The sequence below is a fragment of the Triticum urartu genome, chromosome 1A, assembly GCF_056163025.1.
Source record: "Triticum urartu cultivar PI428250 chromosome 1A, HENAU_Tu73, whole genome shotgun sequence".
Classification (NCBI taxonomy): Eukaryota; Viridiplantae; Streptophyta; class Magnoliopsida; order Poales; family Poaceae; genus Triticum; species Triticum urartu.
This window is the reverse complement of record NC_141873.1, coordinates 346,869,274-346,889,581: the sequence shown is the minus strand read 5'-3', so window position 1 is coordinate 346,889,581 and position 20,308 is coordinate 346,869,274.

Here is a 20,308-nt window from a genome sequence, read left to right as displayed (position 1 = left end):
GCTGGGGATGAACAAGTACAAGGGAAGAACAACCTCCTGAGGAGAGGCGTTCTCGAGCTCGATGAGCTTGTGTGGTTGGGGATGATCCGAATGATCCTTCCAAGATTTGTCCTCTCGAGATCCGTCCTCAATGAGATGAGATCCCCCCTCTATGGTGGTGGCTAGTCCTATTTATAGAGGCCCGGGTCCTCTTCCCAAATATTTAGGTGGGAAGGGATCCCACAATGGCCAGTTTGAAGGGGGATAGCTAGTACAAGCTATCCTGAGGAAAGGTGGTCTTCGCCTGCCAAAGGCTCTGGTGGTGACGCTGTCGTGGGCTCCGTGGTGACCTCCGTCCTGCCGTCCTGCTGGTCTTGGTCTCATTGCACCAATATGGAAACCTTTGCCTGATGCCTCGGGACTCCTCGTCTGCGCCTGCCCCTTTAGCACCAAAGCGGAAACCGGTACTCTACGCGCGCTGGCGCCCGCCTGGCCTTGGTCATCATAGCTCACGCCATGGGAACCTCGTGAGGTGCCCCTCGCCTTGATCTCTCCGCTCCTCACGAGCCAGCCTAGTGAGTCTGCCCCTGAGGAGGTCTTGTGTCGTCCACCTCATGAGGCTTGGCCCCTCACGAGGGTCTTGAGTGTTTGCTGATGAAGATGGGCCATACCAGGCCGCTGGATGAGCCATGCCCCGGGCCGCAGGCAGGCAAGTCTGGGTACCCCAGTTCCCAGAACGACGACAAGCATCCCCAAGCTTAACTCCTACTCGTCCTCGAGTAGGTAAGTAATAAAAACACATTTTTGATGTGAAATACTGCCTATCATGTCATATCATATTCTATTCTTTATAGCATGGACAATTGGACTTTTAGTTGTTCAAAGCAATAGTCTAGTTTTGACATGATAATTTAGATACTCAAGCATATCAACAAGCAACCACGTCTTTCAAAATATCAACGCTAAAATAAGTTATCCCTAGCCCATCATGCTCAAACATTGATCCATTCATGAAACACACTCGAATATTAGCTACACCCAATACTTAAGTACGATCATATTGCCTCCTAGTTGGTGCTTTTATAAGAGAAGATGGAGACTCAAAATAAAAATTGCATAAAGTAAAAGAAAGGCCCTTCACAGAGGGAAGTAGGGATTTGTAGTGGTGCCAGAGCTCAAAGCGAAAAACTTAGAGATAAAAACATTTTGAGAGGTGTATCCATCCCACCAACGAAAACGACTTAGAGTTCCTAATACTTTCCATGCATAGATATATCATAGGCGATTCCCAAATAGAAAATAAAGTTTATTCCTTTTTCCACCATACTTTCACTTTCCATGGCTAGCCGTATCCACGGTTGCCCTCCATTCCAACACTTTCCAAGGAATTTATTATCTTACAACATAAAGTAAATTCATTTTTGCATTTAGAGACTGGGCATCCCTAATACCTTTGCCTTACTCTCGTGCAATGACAAGTGAATAAACACTCATCTTGAGAATAACACATCTAGCATGGAAAATATTAGCCACCCCTCACCGCTTCGCGAGCGAAACAAACACACAAAAGAGAAGTTTATTTTGAAAATTAGAGATGGCACATGCAAATTTGCTTAGAACGGCAAAAGAATACCGCATATAGGTAGATATAGTGGACTCATGTGGCAAAACTAGGTTAAAGGTTTTTGGATGCACAAGTAGTGATCATACTTAGTGCAAAATGAAGGCTAGCAAAATATTGGGAAGCGACCAACTAAGAAACGAATAATCTCATAAGCAAGCATTAAATATAAAAAACACCGAATAATGCACCATAAGTAGGATATAATTTCATTGCATGACTATTGACTTCCGTACTTGCATAGCCTTAACACCAATATTCTTACTAAAGCATAATTACTCATCAAGATGACTCACATATCACATCATCATATCTCAAAACTATTACTAAGAATCAAGTTTATTTTGTCCAATGATCTTCGTGAAAGTTTTTATTATATCCTTCTTGGATATCTATCACTTTGGGACTAATTTTCATGTGTTGCTTTTGACAAGCTCCAACAAATATAAGTGAAGATCATGAGCATAATAAATTTTTCTTTCTCTCAAATTAATTTAAGTGAAGCAAGAGAGAATTTCTTGAAAATTTTACTAACTCTCAAATTAATCTAAGTGAAGCAAGAGAGCATTTCTTCAAAAATACTAAAGCACACCGTGCTCAAAAAGATATAAGTGAAGCACTAGAGGAAGTCCATTGCTCATAAAAATTGAAGTGAAGCATAGAGAGCAATTTTAACAAGTCATGACATAATTTTGGCTCTCTCAAATAGGTGTGTCCAGCAAGGATTGATGACTTAAAACACAGAATAAAACAAGCAAAGACTCATATCATACAAGACGCTCCAAGCAAAACACGTATCATGTGACGAATAAAAATATAGTTTCAAGTAAAATACCGATGATCGTTGGAAGAAAGCGGGGATGCCACTCGGGGGCATCCCCAAGCTTAGTTGGTTGCTCATTTTTGGATAATAGCTTGGGATGCTGGGGCATCCGCAAGCTTAGGCTCTTCCATCCTTCCTTCATCCATCGTAAGATAACCCAAAACTTGAAAACTTCAATCACACAAAACTCAACAAAACCTTCGTGAGATCCGTTAATATAAGAATAATAAATCACTACTATAAGTGTTGTATCAAACCAATTCATATTTTGTCTTTGTATTATATCTAATGTATTCCAAATTTTTTGTGGCAAAAACTCATCAAATAAAACCATAGAGCCATCAAAATTAGCACACAACACAAAGAAAACAGAATCTGTCAAAACAGAACAGTATGTAGCAATCTAACTATTTCGAATACTTCTGTAACTCCAAAAATTCTGAAATATTAGGAAGGCCTGAGAATTTTGTATATTGATCTAACGCAAGTGGAATGGGTATTTTATCGCTCTCTGGTAAAAGATGAAAATTAATTTCGTGAGCGTAAAAGTTTCTGTTTTTTCAGCAAGATCAAACAACTATCACCCAAGAAGATCCTAAAGGCTTTACTTGGCACAAACACTAATTAAAACATAAAAAATACAATCATATTAGTAGCATAATTGTGTTAACACACAAAAACAGGAAGCAAAAATAAAATTTATTCGTTGGGTTGCCTCTCAACAAGCGCTATAGTTTTATGCCTTAGCTAGGCATAAAGCAAGGATCTAAGTTTTGTTATCTTTGGTTCGAGATCCATAAGATTCCTTCATGATTGATTCATAAGGTGGATTAATTCTTGTTCTAGGAAAGTGTTCCATACCCTTCCTCAAAGGAAATTGGAACTTAATATTACCTTCTTTCATATCAATCATGGCACCGATAGCGCGTAAAAACGGTCTACCAAGAATAATTGGACAAGACAGATTGCAATCAATATCAAGAAAAATAAAATCTATGGGCACATAATTCCTATTTGAAAGAATAAGATCATCATTAATTCTTCCCATAGGCTTTTTAATAGCAGAACCCGCCAAGTGCAAATTCAAAGAACATTCTTCAAGATTAGTAAGACTAAGCACATCACATAAAGATTTCGGAATTGTAGAAACACTAGCACCCAAGTCACACAAAGCAAAACACTTATAATTTTTAATCTTGACTTTGATAGTAGGTTCCCATTCATCATGCAATTTCCTAGGAATTGAAACTTCCAATTCCATTTTTTCTTCAAGAGCTTTCATCATAGCATCAACAATATGTTTAGTAAAAGCTTTATTTTGTTCATAAGATGGGGTGAATTTATAATGGATTGCAACAAAGAAATAAAATCAATCAAAGAGCAACTATCATAATTAAAGTCTTTGTAATCCAAAAGAGTGGGTACATCACTAGCTAAAGTTTTGACCTCTCCAAACCCACTTTCATCAATTTTCTCAACAAGATTTTCACCCTCTGAAATATTGAGACGCCTTCTACCTAAAGTTGACTCTTCTCCAGTCCCTTTTTCATCAATATTAACTTTACTAAACAAGGAATCAATAGAAGAAACACCAATCATTTTAAGATCTTCATCACTTTTGCGAAACAAATCGCTAGAAAACGCTTTTTCTAAAAATTCTCTTTTAGCTCTAAGCATAGCGGTTCTTTTCTTACTTTCATCCGTAGAAACATAAAGAGCTTTAATTGATTCATCAAACTTAGGCACAAAAATTTTCATCTTGAGATTTTCCACATCATGAGAAATCCTATCAACACTTCTAGACAAATCATCAATCTTACTCAACTTTTCTTCTATGGAAGTGTTGAAAACTTTTTGTGTATTGATAAATTCTTTAATATTATTCTCAAGATCAAAGGTGTTCCTATTATTATTATAAGATTGACTTCCATAGGAATTACCGTAATTATTAGAGGAATTACCAGGAAAAGGCCTAGGATTAAAATTACGTCTATAAGCATTGTTGTTGAAATTATTTCGAGAGATAAAATTCACATCTATGGCATCACTATTTTGCTCAATCAAAGTAGACAAAGGCATATCATTAAGATCAATAGGAGCACTTCTACTAGCAACCAATTTCACAAGAGCATCAACTTTTTCAGTCAAAGAAGAAATTTCTTCAATTGAATTAATGTTTTTACTAGTAGGAGCTCTCTTAGTATGCCATTGCGAATAATTTGCCATAATATTATCAAGAAATTTGGTGGCTTCACCCAAAGTAATTTCCATAAAAGTACCACCCGCGGCGGAATCTAAAAGATTAAGAGAAACAAAATTCAACCCCGCATAAAATTTTTGTATGATCATCCAAAGATTTAACCCATGAGTTGGGAAATTCCTTAGCATCATTTTCATCCTTTCCCAAGATTGTGCAACATGCTCATGTTCAAGTTGCTTGAAATTCATGATATGGGTTCTAAGGGAAATAATTTTTGCGGTAGGAAAATACTTAGTGATAAAAGCATCTTTGCACTTATTCCAAGAATCGATACTATTGCGAGGCAAAGAAGAGAACCAAATTTTTGCAGAATCACGCAAAAAAAACAGAAATTATTTCATCTTGACCACATCATTGTCCACATCTTTTTCTTTTGCATATCGCATAATTCCACGAAGGTATTAAGATGGGATGTGGCATCCTCATTAGGAGTACCGGAAAATTGGTATTTCATAACAAGATTCAACAAAGCAGTATTGATATCAGAAGACTCCGCACTAGCGGCAGGAGGAGTAATCGGAGTGCCAATAAAATCATTGTTGTTGGTATTTGAGAAATCACATAACTTGGTGTTCTCTTGAGTCATGATGACTACACAACAAGATTGCACTCAAAAACAGACCCGACAAGAAAGCGGCGAACGGAAAAGAGAGATGAATAAAACGGCAAATTTTTGTGAAGTGGGGGAGAGGAAAACGAGAGGCAAATGACAAATAATGTAAATTGCGAGGAGATGAGATTTGTGATTAGGAACCTAGTATATGTTGAAGATCCTTCCCGGGAACGGCGCCAGAAATTGGCACGTTGACGGGAGACTACCTTGACTTGATCCTTCCCGGCAACGACACCAGAAATTCCTTTTGATGTTGCTTGAAGCTACGCCGGTATTTCTCCAAAGAGGAAGGGATGATGCAGCATAGCGGCGGTAGGTATTTCCCTCAGATATGAAACCAAGGTTATCGAACCAGTAGGAGAACCAAGCAACACAACGTAAACAACACCTGCACACAGATAACAAATCCTCGCAACCCGACGTGTTAAAGGGGTTGTCAATCCCTTTCGGGGTATGGCGCCTCAAGATAGGCAAACAGACGTGAGATAAATTAGTAGTAGATTGATAGATCGAACGCCAAATAAAATAAATAGGAATAAGTTGCAGCAAAGTATTTTGGGTTTTTTGGTTTAGTAGATCTAAAAATAAAAGCAAATAAAAATAGATCACAAAGGCAAATATATGAGAAAGAAGACCCGGGCCCCGTAGGTTTCACTAGTGGCTTCTCTCGAGAAAAATAGCAAACGGTGGGTAAACAAATTACTGTTGGGCAATTGATAGAACCTCAAATAATTATGACGATATCCAGGCAATGATCATTATATAGGCATCATGTCCAAGATTAGTAGACCGACTCCTGCTTGCATCTACTACTATTACTCCACACATCGACTGCTATCCAGCATGCATCTAGTGTATTAAGTTCATGGAGAAACGGAGTAATGCAATAAGAATGATGAAATGATGTAGAAAAGATGTATCTATGTAGAGATAGATGTAATGCCCCGTGACCGATGTGCCAGGTGTCATCCAGTTATTCGTTGTTGTTGCCTTGTCATTTCTTGCGTGTCATGCATTGCATATCATGTCATCATGTGCATTTCATTTGCATACATGTTCGTCTCATGCATCCGAGCATTTTCCCCGTTGTCCGTTTTACATTCCGGCGCTCCTATCTCCTCTGGTGGTCCTTTCTACCTTCCTTTCATGTGTGGGGGTTAAACATTTCTGGATTGGACTGAGACTTGCCAAGTGGCTTTGGTTTACTACCGGTAGACCGCCTGTCAAGTTTCGTATCATTTGGACTTCGTTTGATACTCCAACGGTTAACCGAGGGACCGAAAAGGCCTCGTGTGTGTTGCAGCCCATCGCCCCTCCATTTTGGCCCAAAGCCCACCTAAACCCCTTCTATAATCTAGAGCGTTCGATCACGATCGCGTGGCCGAAAACCGCACCTCATTTGGACTCTCCTAGCTCCTCCTATGCCTATATATAGACCCCCTCCGAAATTCCCGGATCTCCTCCACCCCTAACCCTAATTTTTCCTCCGTGCCGTGCCGGACATGTCCGACTCCGGCCGGACGCATCGCCGCCGCCAACCGCGTGACGCCATGTGTCCCGCGCCTCCTTCCACCGCCGCCGGCCCGGGCGAGCCCGGATCGGCCCCCCGAGCCCATCCGCCCGACGCCGCCGCCTGGGAACCCCGCCGCCTCACGCCCTCGCCGCGCGCCGCCTTGCCGCCGGCGACGCTCCGCCGCGCCGCCGTTGTCTTCCTCCCTGCCGGCCACCGCGCTACCCCGCCACCACAGCAGCTCCGGCGAGCCGCGCTGCCTCCACCCGCGCCGGCGACCGCGCCCGCGGCCCCCTTCCTCGCCGCCTCGTCGCGCCGGCTCCAGATCCGGCGACCCCGTCCTCCTCTCCGGCAAGATCAAGCTTCTCCGACGAAGATCCAGGCGAACCTCGAACGCGTGCCTGAAACCCTAGATCCGTTTCGGGAGGTATAATTTTGACTAAGTCCCCGAGATTTCCAGTTTCAAATGCCCATGTTCATGATGTCGTAACTTTGCATCCGTAGCTCCGCTTTGCGCGTTTAGCATATCAAAATGTTCGCCTCAGAGAGCACATCATTTCATCTCATTGCATCATTTTCATTTGAGCTCATCCTGATGCCCGAAATGCTGTTCGAAGAGAGCTATTTGAGATAATTGTCAGATCTGCTGCACCAAATAACTATTTGTCATTTTTTCCATGATTAATGTGTGCATGATATGCTCATGAGCTCTACATGTGTTTTGTTATATGCTTTGCCATCTTTACAGAGGTGCCATCCATGTATTTTTGTGATTTGTGTGGTGACTAGAACAAGCTTGCAAAGTAGTGCATTCGTTAATGCTGATTTCATGGACTTAGAATTTCACTAAGTCCTTGATCTGTTCTTATCAATATGCCATATGTTCATGTTGTTTCCTAGTGATCCGCGCCTCTTTTGAGGATGATCAGTAAGGATGATTTGTTAATCATGTAGTGCTCTATCCATCCATGGCTTTGTTTGCAATTATGGAGCACCCTAGCTTGAGTCAATCGAGCTCTACCTTTGCTATTTCGTGAATCTGGGCAGATTGTCTACTTGTTAGCAATTTTGCCGAGGATGTTGTAGTTGATCCGTGCATGCCATGTTGTTGTTCTTGCCATGTATAGATTGTATAATGTGTATTCTTGATGGGTGTATGCTTAGATTGTCATGACATTCTCTGTAGTGAGTGCATCGAGCTCGTGAACATGCCTACTTGATATCCGATTTGCATGCTCCAGTTTTTCACTAAGTCTGAGATCTGATTATGTTTTTGCCATGTTCACATGCTTGCAGTTGTATTTTCTGATCCTTTTGGCTCAAGGTCACTAAGGGACTTTTGTTAAGCTCTTTGAGTAGCTCCATGCCATGCCTTACTTTGCCATGTTAAGTTCCTATAGCATATAGTTTTCATGCTCCAAAGTGTGCTACCTGATCTGAAATTCCAGACAAGTGTTAATTTCACTAAGCCTGAAATCTGTTTACCAATTGCACTTTTGCCATGCTTGTTTGAACCTGTTAATGAATGAATTGGCCGTAGCTCAGTGTTCATCTTTTGTCAAGCATCATGGGTGGATCCTTGCCATATATTTTGTTGTCATGTTTGAGTGCTGTAGCATAATTATCTTGATGCATTTAGATGGCTACTTGCTGTTTATCGCAGACCGGTGCCATATTTGTTTCGCTTTCCATTTCCAAACCATGCATCCGATTCCGACGATGTTTATATCGATTTCAACCGAAATCCCCTCACCATTCCAGTGGCACTCTTGGATTTCCAAGTTGAAGCCAGGTTCATTCATTCCTTTGCAAATCATGCATATGCATCGCATACCGCATCCCGCATATCATACCATGTTCATGTGTTGGTTGTTTACTATGTTGTGTGCTTCTTTCCGGTGTTTGCTTCTTCGGGTTGGTTCTGATAACGTCGCGTTTGTGAGGACCCGTTCGTCTACGTCCGTTTATCTTCTTCATGGACTCGTTCTTTTTCCTTGCAGGATTTCAGGCAAGATGACCATACCCTCGAAATCACTTCTATCTTTGCTTTAGATGCTCGCTCTTTTGCTATGCCTATGCTGCGATACCCACCACTTGCTTATCATGCCTCCTATATTGTTGAACCAAGCCTCTAACCCACCTGGTCCTAGCAAACCGTTGATTGGCTATGTTACCGCTTTGCTCAGCCCCTTTTATAGCGTTGTTAGTTACAGGTGAAGATTGAAGTTTGTTCTTTGTTGGAACATGGAGATGTTGTTCCTTGTTGGAACATGTTTACTTGTTGGGATATCACAATATCTCTTATTTAATTAATGCATCTATATACTTGGTAAAGGGTGGAAGGCTCGGCCTTATGCTTGGTGTTTTGTTCCACTCTTGCCGCCCTAGTTTCCGTCATATCGGTGTTATGTTCCCGGATTTTGCGTTCCTTACGCGGTTGGGTAATAATGGGAACCCCTTGATAGTTCGCCTTGAATAAAACTCTTCCAGCAATGCCCAACATTGGTTTTACCATTCGCCACCTAGACTTTTCTTTTCCCTTGGGGGTCGCGCGCCCAAGGGTCATCTTTATTTTAAACCCCCGGGCCAGTGCTCCTCTGAGTGTTGGTCCAACCTGTCAGCTGCCGGTGGCCACCAGGGGCAACTCTAGGCTGGCCTACCCGTACCTAAGACAATCTGAGTGTGCCCTGAGAAAGAGATATGTACAGTTCCTATCGGGATTTGTCGGCACATTCATGCGGTGTTGCTGGTTTAGTTTTACCTTGTCGAAATGTCTTGTAACCGGGATTCCGAGTCTGATCGGGTCTTCCCGCTAGAAGGAATATCCTTCGTTGACCGTGAGAGCTTGTCATGGGCTAAGTTGGGACCCCCTGCAGGGATTTGAACTTTCGAAAGCCGTGCCCGCAGTTATGGGCAGATGGGAATTTGTTAACGTCCGGTTGTAGAAAACCTGAAGTTGACCTTAATTAAAATACATCAACCACGTGTGTAACCGTGATGGTCTCTGAGGGAGTCCTGGATTTGGGGGTGTTCGGGTAGCCGGACTATACCTTCAGCCGGACTCCTGGACTATGAAGATACAAGATTGAAGACTTCGTCCCGTGTCCGGATGGGAATTTCCTTGGCGTGGAAGGAAAGCTTGGCGATGCGGATATTCAAGATCTCCTACCATTGTAACCGAATTTATGTAACCCTAACCCTATCCGGTGTCTATATAAACCGGAGGGTTGTAGTCCGTAGGCAATCAACTCCATATACAACAATCATACCATAGGCTAGCTTCTAGGGTTTAGCCTCCTTGATATCGTGGTAGATCTACTCTTGTACTACCCATATCATCAATATTAATCAAGCAGGAGTAGGGTATTACCTCCATCGAGAGGGCCCGAACCTGGGTAAAACAAAGTGTTCCCTGCCTCCTGTTACCATCCGGCCTAGACGCACAGTTCGGGACTCCCTACCCGAGATCCGCCGGTTTTGACACCGACATTGGTGCTTTCATTGAGAGTTCCTCTGTGTCGTCGCCTTTAGGCCCGATGGCTCCTTTGATCATCAACGACGATACGGTCCAGGGTGAGACTTTTCTCCCCGGACAGATCTTCGTCTTCGGCGGCTTCGCTCTGCGGGCCAATTCGCTCGGCCACCTGGAGCAGATCGAAAGCTACGCCCCTGGCCATCAAGTCAGGTTTGGAAGCTTAAACTACACGGCCGACATCCGCGGAGACTTGATCTTTGACGGGCTCGAGCGACGGCCAAGCGCGCCGCACTATCTCGAGGGGCATGATCTAGCTCTGCCCCCGGACAGTGTCCTGGAGGCCGCACACGCATCGGTTCCGACCCCTAACTCAGAGCCTATTGCGCCAACTAAGGATGAGCGGTTGGACGTCACCTTGGGGCCTGCGATCCCGAAAGCGATCGAGCCGAACGCTAGCCCCGCACTCTGCATGACCCGTGACTCCAAGGATCCGGACTCCTCCCCGGACTCTGAACCACCCGCGCCCCTGCCAATCAAATCCAATTGGGCGCCGATAATGGAGTTCACCGCCGCAGACATCTTTCAGCACTCGCCCTGTGGCGATGTCCTGAACTCTCTCAAGTCTCTCTCCTTATCAGAAGAGCCCTGGCCGAACTACGGTCAGCGAGGAGGGGATACGGACGATGAAGAAATTCAAAGCCCACCCACCACCCACTTGGTAGCCACTGTCGACAATTTAAACGACATGCTCAACTTCGACTCCGGAGACATCGACAGCATGGATGACGATGCAGGAGATACCGACGAACCAACGCCCATAGGGCATTGGACAGCTACCTCATCTCACGATGTGTACATGGTGGATACCCCTAAAGGAAGCGACCATGAGGAAAAAGGGGATTGGACGGGATATCGACCCCCCGAAAAGCAATCAAAGCGTCGGCGTAAACGCCGACCCAAGCCCCACCTCAACAAAAACCCAGCCATAGAGCAGGACGAGCCAGTAGACGACGAGCAGGCCTTAGAGCAACCGTCCGAACAAGGAAACACGGATAGAGAAACCGAACATCCCTCCTCCAGCGAAAACGGCGACCTCACGTCGAATAAACCTACGGAGCAGAAGAATCTCCACGAGAGGCTCGTTGCAACTGCACGAAGCCTAAAGAAGCAGAAGCGGAAGCTAAAAACAGGGGAAGACGCACTCTGGATCAGATGGAGTAAAGTAATCAATACCACAGATAAGTACAGCGACAGTCGCCGCACTAAAAGCTATCCGAAAAGAAAGCTACTGCCTGAATTCGACGAAGAGGCCCTAGAGCCCTCGCATTCAAAAAATGAAAAAGCCACACGGTCGGATAGACGACCCCATAAAGCGGCAAGCGGCGCCGCACCTAAATCGGCATGCGACCCACTTAAGGAGTCGCATCACGGCCCAGTCAGGTCCATTTATGGGCCAAGAAAGCAAGCTCTCGTAAGCAACGCTATGAAGCCTTCATCCGGCACACCCAAATACAGGGGCGCCGCACACCCCCTATGTTTCACCAATGAGGTCCTGGACTATAAATTCCCAGAGGGATTCAAACCCGTAAACATAGAGGCATATGATGGAACAATAGACCCTGGAGTCTGGATCAAGGATTATATCCTCCACATACACATGGCTAGAGGAGATGATCTCCACGCCATAAAATATCTACCCCTTAAGCTTAAAGGGCCAGCCCGGCATTGGCTTAAAAGCCTTCCCGAAAACACAATTGGAAGCTGGGAAGAGCTCGAGGATACTTTCCGAGCAAACTTTCAAGGGACCTATGTCCGCCCCCCGGATGCAGACGATCTTAGTCACATAACTCAACAACCCGGAGAATCAGCTTAGCAGTTCTGGAATAGATTCCTCACTAAAAAGAATCAGATAGTCGACTGTCCGGACGCCGAAGCCTTAGCAGCTTTCAGGCATAACGTCCGAGACGAATGGCTCGCCAGACACCTCGGCCAAGAAAAGCCAAGAACAATGGCCGCACTAACAAGCCTCATGACCCGCTATTGTACAGGGGAGGACAGCTAGTTGGCAAGGTGCAGCCCCAGCGACCCAAGTACATCCAAAACTAGGGATGGAAACGGAAAACCGCGACGCAACAAGGACCGTCGCTGGACTAAGGACAAAAGTCCAAAGAGCATGGCAGTCAATGCCGGATTCAAAGGCTCACGACAAAAACAGGAAAAATCGCCCCCCAGGATAACAGGGACGATCCATCCAACCTAAATAAAATCCTGGACAGGATATGTCAGATACACAGTACTCCCGGGAAGCCTGCTAACCATACCCACAGAGACTGTTGGGTTTTCAAACAATCCGGCAGACTAAATGCCGAACACAAGGGGCTCGACACACCAAGCGAAGACAAGGACGAACCCCAAAAGCAGAGCACCAGGAAACAAAAGAGCTTCCCACAAGAAGTAAAAACAGTGAACTTACTTCACATAACAAAACGTGCGGCGCCCGTAAAGGTACGCACCACATGGCCCATCCCCAAAGGGTCCCGCCACTGGTTGTCAAAACCGATCATCTCCGATCAGCTAGATTATTCTAGGAATATCAAGAATGTAGGATGGACTGCCTTGATACTTGATCCAATAATTGGCGGACTCCAGTTTTCAAATGTCCTTATGGACGGCGGCAGTGGACTAAACCTGATATATCAGGATACAATCCAGCACATGGGGATAAACCCAGCAAGAATCCGCCGCAGCAAAACCTCCTTTCAAGGGGTAATACCTGGTCCGGACACCCATTGTATGGGTTTTCTCCGGCTCGAAGTCATATTCGGCTCGGCCGATAACCTCCGCCGCGAAAATTTGATCTTCCATATCGTCCCGTTCTCAAGTCGCTATCAAGCACTACTGGGACGCGAAGCTTTCGCTCGCTTTAACGCAATACCGCATTATGCATCTCTTACGCTTAAGATGCCCGGTCCACGAGGCATCATCTCTTTGAAGGGGAAGCACTAAAGTGCGCCTCCCCAAGTGGAGGACTGTGCGGCCGCTTTGACAGCCCCACAGCAAAACGGCCTCACCGGCCAGAAAACTTCGAAATAGGTCATTGAAGACCACGAACGCTGATAGACGAGTTCGGTGCAAAATCATCATTGATGCAGGCCTAGAAGCCATATACCCCCGCACTAGGGGCTCCACCCATATACAATAAGAGACAATAAAGCTCAATATATCTTACTTTATACTTTGTTTATTTTAAACTTTTTTCGGCACGACCCATTTTCAACTCAGTTCCTCTCTTTTACAGATGAACATCGTGCGGCGCCCGTCCAGGATACGGCACAACGGAGACACAGGCGCAGACGTGCAGTAGGGACCCGTCCTAAAGGATTCTTTTTAGATTAAGACCCTGCGTAAACCTTTTTTACTGTCTCTTGTTGCTACACATCCCCTGGTTTTCTCTTTCTGATATAACCAAGGAGGAGGCTGGCGTCTTGGCATGTGGCCACGTCAAAATTTTTGCACGTACCTGGACACTAGGGGCTTTTTTAATAAAGAGTGTCGTTTCGCCCGCACTCATAAAGACCGAACACCTTAGGGAGTGTTCGGCGTCGTGAGTTTTGGCATTATATGCATCAGCTCCGAATCATGTCTTTGGTCAAATGTTGGGTTGCCCGGCTCCTGAGTTCGGCTACCTTACGCTCCGCTCTATCAGCTAAGGTAGCACCAGGAGAACTACTGCGATTGTGCCCCCAGTTCGGCCGGGCGAGCACCTTAGTAGAGAAAGCCGAAAACTGGCTGTCATGATGTAGCGTGAGACTGGTCAGGCACTCGATGACCTATCGGAATCTATCGGATTCCTCCGCTTTAATGAAGGGCCGCTTCCCGGTCAGGCACACACGCGCCCCGAATTTGGACGAGCGCAGTTGCCACCAAGGAGCTACCTAAAGAGTCTCATTGTCAAACACCTATGGCTAAGTGAAAGTGTTAAAGCATTATAGTCCGGTTGCCTGGCCCGCTGCGCTATCACCTCCTTTGTAGGACCAAGACGTTGGGTTAAGTGTGAAAATGCGTCTTCTGCGAGCACCCCCGCACTATGTGCGTGGGGGCTGAAGCCAATGACTGCCATCTTTCAGATTCTATATATATATATATATATATATATATATATATATCTTAAAACGGCCGCATAGGAGGTGTTCCCAATACTTGGAGGCACAAGTATAAAAAAGGCCACTACAGTTTATCAAAATATTACTCTATAATTACATATGCTATCATAACATAGCATCTTTCGAGCACTGCGTCTCTATTATATGAGCGCCTTCAAGAACTTCCTGAAAATAGTGCTCGGAGGATACTCGGCTTTTGTCCGAATCTCAGGACGCAACAAAGGTGGTCTCCATCTCTGCCCAGTATGTCTTAACACGGGCAAGAGCCATCCTAGCGCCCTCTATGCATGCTGACCTCTTCATTGCATTTATACGCGGCACCGCATCGAGGAATTGCTGCACCAAGCTGAAGTAACTCTTCGGCTCCGATCTCCCCGGCCATAGGTGACCCATGACGTACTTCATGGCGAGTCCAGACAACCTATTCAGTTCGGCCCATTGAGCCAAACGATCATCCACTGCCAGTGGACGCTCTGGATTGTGAAACTGCGACCAGAAAAGCTTTTCCACTTCGCGATCTTTCTGATCTCGAAAGTGTTCGGTCGCATCAGCAGCACTCGCTGCCAAATCCAGATAGGTATCCTCCACACTCCACATCCGGTCCAACGGAGCAAACTTCGGATCACAAAACTTCCTCCGCAGTATAAAGGGCTTTCCAGCCGCAATCTGTTCGGCCTGACGCAGCTCCTCCCTTGCAGCTCTCATCGCAGAGCGAGCATCCTTGGCATCGGCAACGGCCTTCTCTAAGTCCGTCTGTCTCGCCCGGTCTTCTTTCTCAAGAAGTTTGCAACGGTCTGCAGCGCTCTTTAACTTCTCGGCCATCTCGGCCATTTATTCTTTGCTTCGGCAGCGAGCAGCCTGTTCGGCTTTCAGCTCTTCAAGGGCCTTCTCGGCAGCCGCATCGCTTTTTCTGGCTTGCTCCTTAGCTCGGGCAAGTTCTGCCCTAAGATTCTCCACGGCGGCCGTACCATCTGCGTCAAGCATACACATTGTAAGACACTGACATGAAGCTCCTCTTACATGATGCCGCCCGAAGAATTACATACCTTGAGCCTCATCAAGCCGCTTGTTGACAAGCGCGATGTCGGCGTCTGACACGTCCAGTTGCCGCTTTAGTTCGGCCACATCATCAGTTCGGCTTGATTCCGGACACCTCGCCACCTACATTCAAAGGCGACATCTTAGACCTGGGATTATGATGCTCTGCGTGCCGTCATTTCTTGACAACGCGCAGAGTCTCAGGGGCTACTATCTATACAGGGCACATCTTACTTATGCACAACTGACAAAAGTGTACATTATCTAACGTACCTCAAAACCCGTCAGTAAGACTTTGACGGCCTTGTGCAATCCGCTTTCTGTGGATGAAATCCTTTGAATCACCGTGCCCATCAATGCACGGTGCTCCTCTGAGAAGCTCGCCCCAGCAGAATCTTTAGCTCCTCCGGCCGAGCACCAGACGGTGCCGGACTTCTCCTATGGCCTCCTTCGAAGGCCGAACGCGGAGAGCCTTGGGAGGCCACATAGCTATCTTCCGCCCCTGCCGGATTCAGAGAAACCCTCCGCGACGACACCTCAGGGTCGCCCGCCTCGCTAGGCGGTACGGCAGGGGGAGGCGTCCCGCTCTCCACCATCTCCGGAAGAAGATCCCCCGAAGACGAGCTCTGCTGAGAAGGGCTGAGGTCCGAGCTACAAGGTAAAATTTCGGTTAATCTTCTCAGATATAAATCAAGGATTTCTCTCATCCCTCAAAAGGAAAACCTCTCTCTACTTACGGCTCGCTGGAGGGCTGATCCCCTTGAGGGCGTAGTCCGGCTGAGGAACTCCCCGGCGTCGGACCCTCTGAAGAGGATTTTCTCCCCCGTTTCGAGGCCATGGTTTCCGGGTCGTCAGAGGTGGCTCTCTTCTTCCCCTTAGGAGAGGAATTGTCGGTTCCTCCCTTCGGGGCAGCCTCCTTCGAGGAGGCCATAGCTTCCTTGTCCTCCCCCTCCAAAGGCAATATCTCCAGCATCCTGACTAGCACGGGATCCGGCCTGGTTTTAGGAAGGGGAGCCGGACACCTGATCAGCTTTGCCTTCGCTATCCACTCCTGTTTAAAAGGACGGCTCTTTTAGGGGCAAGTTTATGGCAATTATACGGATAGAAGGTCCGGGCACAGGGTTGCTTACTTGAGTATCCGGGCGATTGCAGCTTAGCCCTGCGTCCTCGGTTAAATCCGGACACATCTCTTGTGATCCGAAGAACATTCTATACATCTCCGCGGGCGTTGCGCCCATAAAATTCTGGAGAGCTCGCGGTCCCTCCGGATTAAACTCCCATAGGCGAAGGGGGCGACGTTTACCGGGAAATATTCAGCGAATCAGCATGACCTGCGTCACCTTGACCAAACTGAGGTCTCCTTCCAAGAGATCCTTAATTCGGCCCTGTAACAGGGGCACGTCTTTGGGCAAACCCCAATCTAATCCTTTGTTGACCCATGACGCTAGCCGTGATGGGGGACCCGAGCGAAAGGCAGGAGGCGCCGCCCACTTGGCGCTCCTGGGAGCGGTGATATAGAACCATTCTCGTTGCCACAAGCCGAGCTCCTCTTGAAAGGAGCCCTCGGGCCATGGAGCATCAGCATTCTTACTTATGACAGCGCCTCCGCACTCTACGTGCCATCCCTCGATCATCTTCGGCTCCAATCCAAAAGTCTTGAGCCATAATCTGAAGTGAGGAGTAACACGGAGGAACGCTTCACACACAATGATGAATGAGGAAATGTGGAGGATGGACTCCGGGGCTAAGTCATGAAATTCCAGCCCGTAATAAAACAGCAGCCCCCTCACAAAGGGATCCATCGGGAAGCCTAACCCCCGAAGGAAGTGAGACATGAACACTACGCTCTCACCGGGCTGGGGACTAGGAATAGCCTGCCTTTGAGTAGGAAACCTATGCAGAATTTCGGCGGTCAAGAACTTAGCCTCTCTCAACTTTAGCACGTCCTCCTCCGTGATAGAAGAGGGCATCCATCGGCCTTGAAGGTCGGAACCAGACATTGTCGAAGGTCCGAAGCGCCTGGAATTTGGAGCTTAGGGTGTTGGAACTCGAGGCGACGGGCGAACTTGTTTGAGATTGGAAAAAGGAGTAAGGCCTTGGTCTCTTTATAAGAGGTTGAATACCAGGAGCCCTCCCCGTAACCGTTTGGGACTCGCCTTTAATCGAGAAAACACGCTAACGGGCACGATTGGGTTACCCACGTCCGTATTGATGAGAATCTCGTAAAAGGGGGGCACACGATCTCTGCTTGGACAAGACGTGCCAAGGAAACCGCCTCGCAAAACATGCTGAGGTGGAAAAGTAAAAACGATTCGAGTAAAGAACTTGGCCGTAGTGTGATGACGCACTACGGAATACGTCAGCAGATTTGATTTGTGTTAATATTATTCTCTCTATGGCAATATGTGGAAACTTATTTTGCAGAGCCGGACACTACTATTGGTGTTTACAATATTCTATGAAGGACTTGGAGGAGGAACCCGCCTTGTAATGCCGAAGACAATTTGCGTGCCGGACTCGTCGTCATTGAAGCCTGGTTCAGGGGCTACTGAGGGAGTCCTAGATTAGGGGGTGTTCGGGTAGCCAGACTATACCTTCAGCCGGACTCCTGGACTATGAAGATACAAGATTGAAGACTTTGTCCCGTGTCCGGATTGGACTTTCCTTGGCGTGGAAGGCAAGCTTGGCGATGTAGATATTCAAGATCTCCTACCATTGTAACCAACTTTATGTAACCCTAACCCTATCTGGTGTCTATATAAACCGGAGGGTTGTAGTCCGTAGGCAATCAACTCCATATACAACAATCACACCATAGGCTAGCTTCTAGGGTTTAGCCTCCTTGATCTCATGGTAGATCTACTCTTGTACTACCCATATCATCAATATTAATCAAGCAGGAGTAGGGTATTACCTCCATCGAGAGGGCCCAAACCTGGGTAAAACAAAGTGTTCCCTGCCTCCTGTTACCATCCGGCCTAGACGCACAGTTCGGGACCCCCTACCCGAGATCCGCCGGTTTTGACACCGACAGTCTCTTTCCGGCGGAGTCCGGGAAGTGAACACGGTGTTGGAGTTATGTTTGACGTAGGTTGTTCTAGGATCACTTCTTGATCATAGTTGTTCGATCGTGCTTTGCCTTCTCTTCTCGCTCTCTTTTGCGTATGTTAGCCACCATATATGCTAGTCGCTTGCTGCAGCTCCACCTCATACCTTTTACCTTACCCATAAGCTTAAATAGTCTTGATCGCGAGGGTGCGAGATTGCTGAGTGCCCGTGGCACATAGATACTTTCAAAACTAGTTTGCAGGTGCCGATGTTACCGAGCAGATAGCGCAACCAAGCTCAGGAGGAGCTCGATGAAGATCTTGTCCTTTGTGTTGTTTCGTTCTAATTGATTAGTAGTGGAGCCCAGTTGGGGTCGATCGGGGACCTTGTCGCTTTTGGGGTTCTTCTTTTATTTTGGTTCCGTAGTCGGACCTTGATTGTATTTGGATGTTGTAATGCTTTATTCATGTAATTGTGTGAAGTGGCGATTGTAAGCCAACTATGTATCCTTTCCCTTATGTATTACATGGGTTGTGTGAAGATTACCTCACTTGGGACATTGCTTTCAATGCGGTTATGCCTCTAAGTCGTGCTTCGACACGTGGGAGATATAGCCGCATCGAGGGCGTTACAAGTTGGTAATCAGAGCCTTCCCCGACCTTAGGAGCCCCCATTGCTTGATCGTTTTTAGCAGCCGAATTTGAGTCTAGCAAAAAATGTTTTGAGTCATTTAGGAATTATATATCGGAGAGTTTAGGAATTCTTTTTACTCCCCAGTCCCTTCGTCGCTCTGGTGAGGCATCCTGACGTAGAGTTTTGACTCTTCTCTTCTCAAATTTCACTAAAAAATTTTAGGATCACGCGAGTATCTTGGAATCGTTTCGATGGATTTGTGACGAGAACATTGTTCTTGGTGCCTCCTGTCATTTAGGGGTTGTGGCAGTGTCCCGGGGAGTTGAGCTCCGAGGTGTTGTCGTCACAATTTTATCGTTGCAGTTCTGGAATACCTGAGTTTAGTTTCGCCGACATCGAAAATCTCTTTTATGCAGTTGTTGGTGAGATAACCTCGATGCCACCCAGTACTGGGGCGGGAGTTCGGGAGTATTGCCATAACTTGTATAACGGATGCTTTTCGAAGGTTGAGGTAGATGATTTCCGAAGGTTTCTTGGTTAGGTGTTGAAGGATGGATACAGCTGGATGTAGGATTTGCTAGTTTTGGGTGATATATTATGCTTCCCCTGTATCCCCAACACCTGATTGCATAACCAGAAAGTTTCGGGAGTTTATAAGTGGAAATTCAAGTAGCTCTTAGGATATCTTTCCGACAGATGTATGATATGAAATTGGGGTTCGACGTCTAGTGGTCCGCCTATTCATGGTTGGTTTTACAGTGGTCTCGTTGTGTCTTAAAGAGTCCTTGGCTTTGCCGACTCGGGGACGCTTTGTATGTCATGTGCACTGCCTTGTACATGATGGTGCTGTACGATCGAGCCCGTGTAGGCCCCACCACGAAAACTTCGGGCGAAATCTCTATCATATGTTTGTTCCGGCTTATTCTGCAAGCCAATCCTTTGTTTTGTTTTGAGTTGTGGTATTCGAGTTGCTTCGAAGGCAAATGTTGATTCCATACCTTCCCCAAATGGTGTTCTCATACTCCGATGTGAATACTAATCCTTCTTGATCATTGAGTCTGTCATGTCAATCCTTTTCAACCGGTGTGTCTCTCTTCAAGTGGATCCGATCACTTCAACATTCGCAAGATCAATTATCAGTTCTT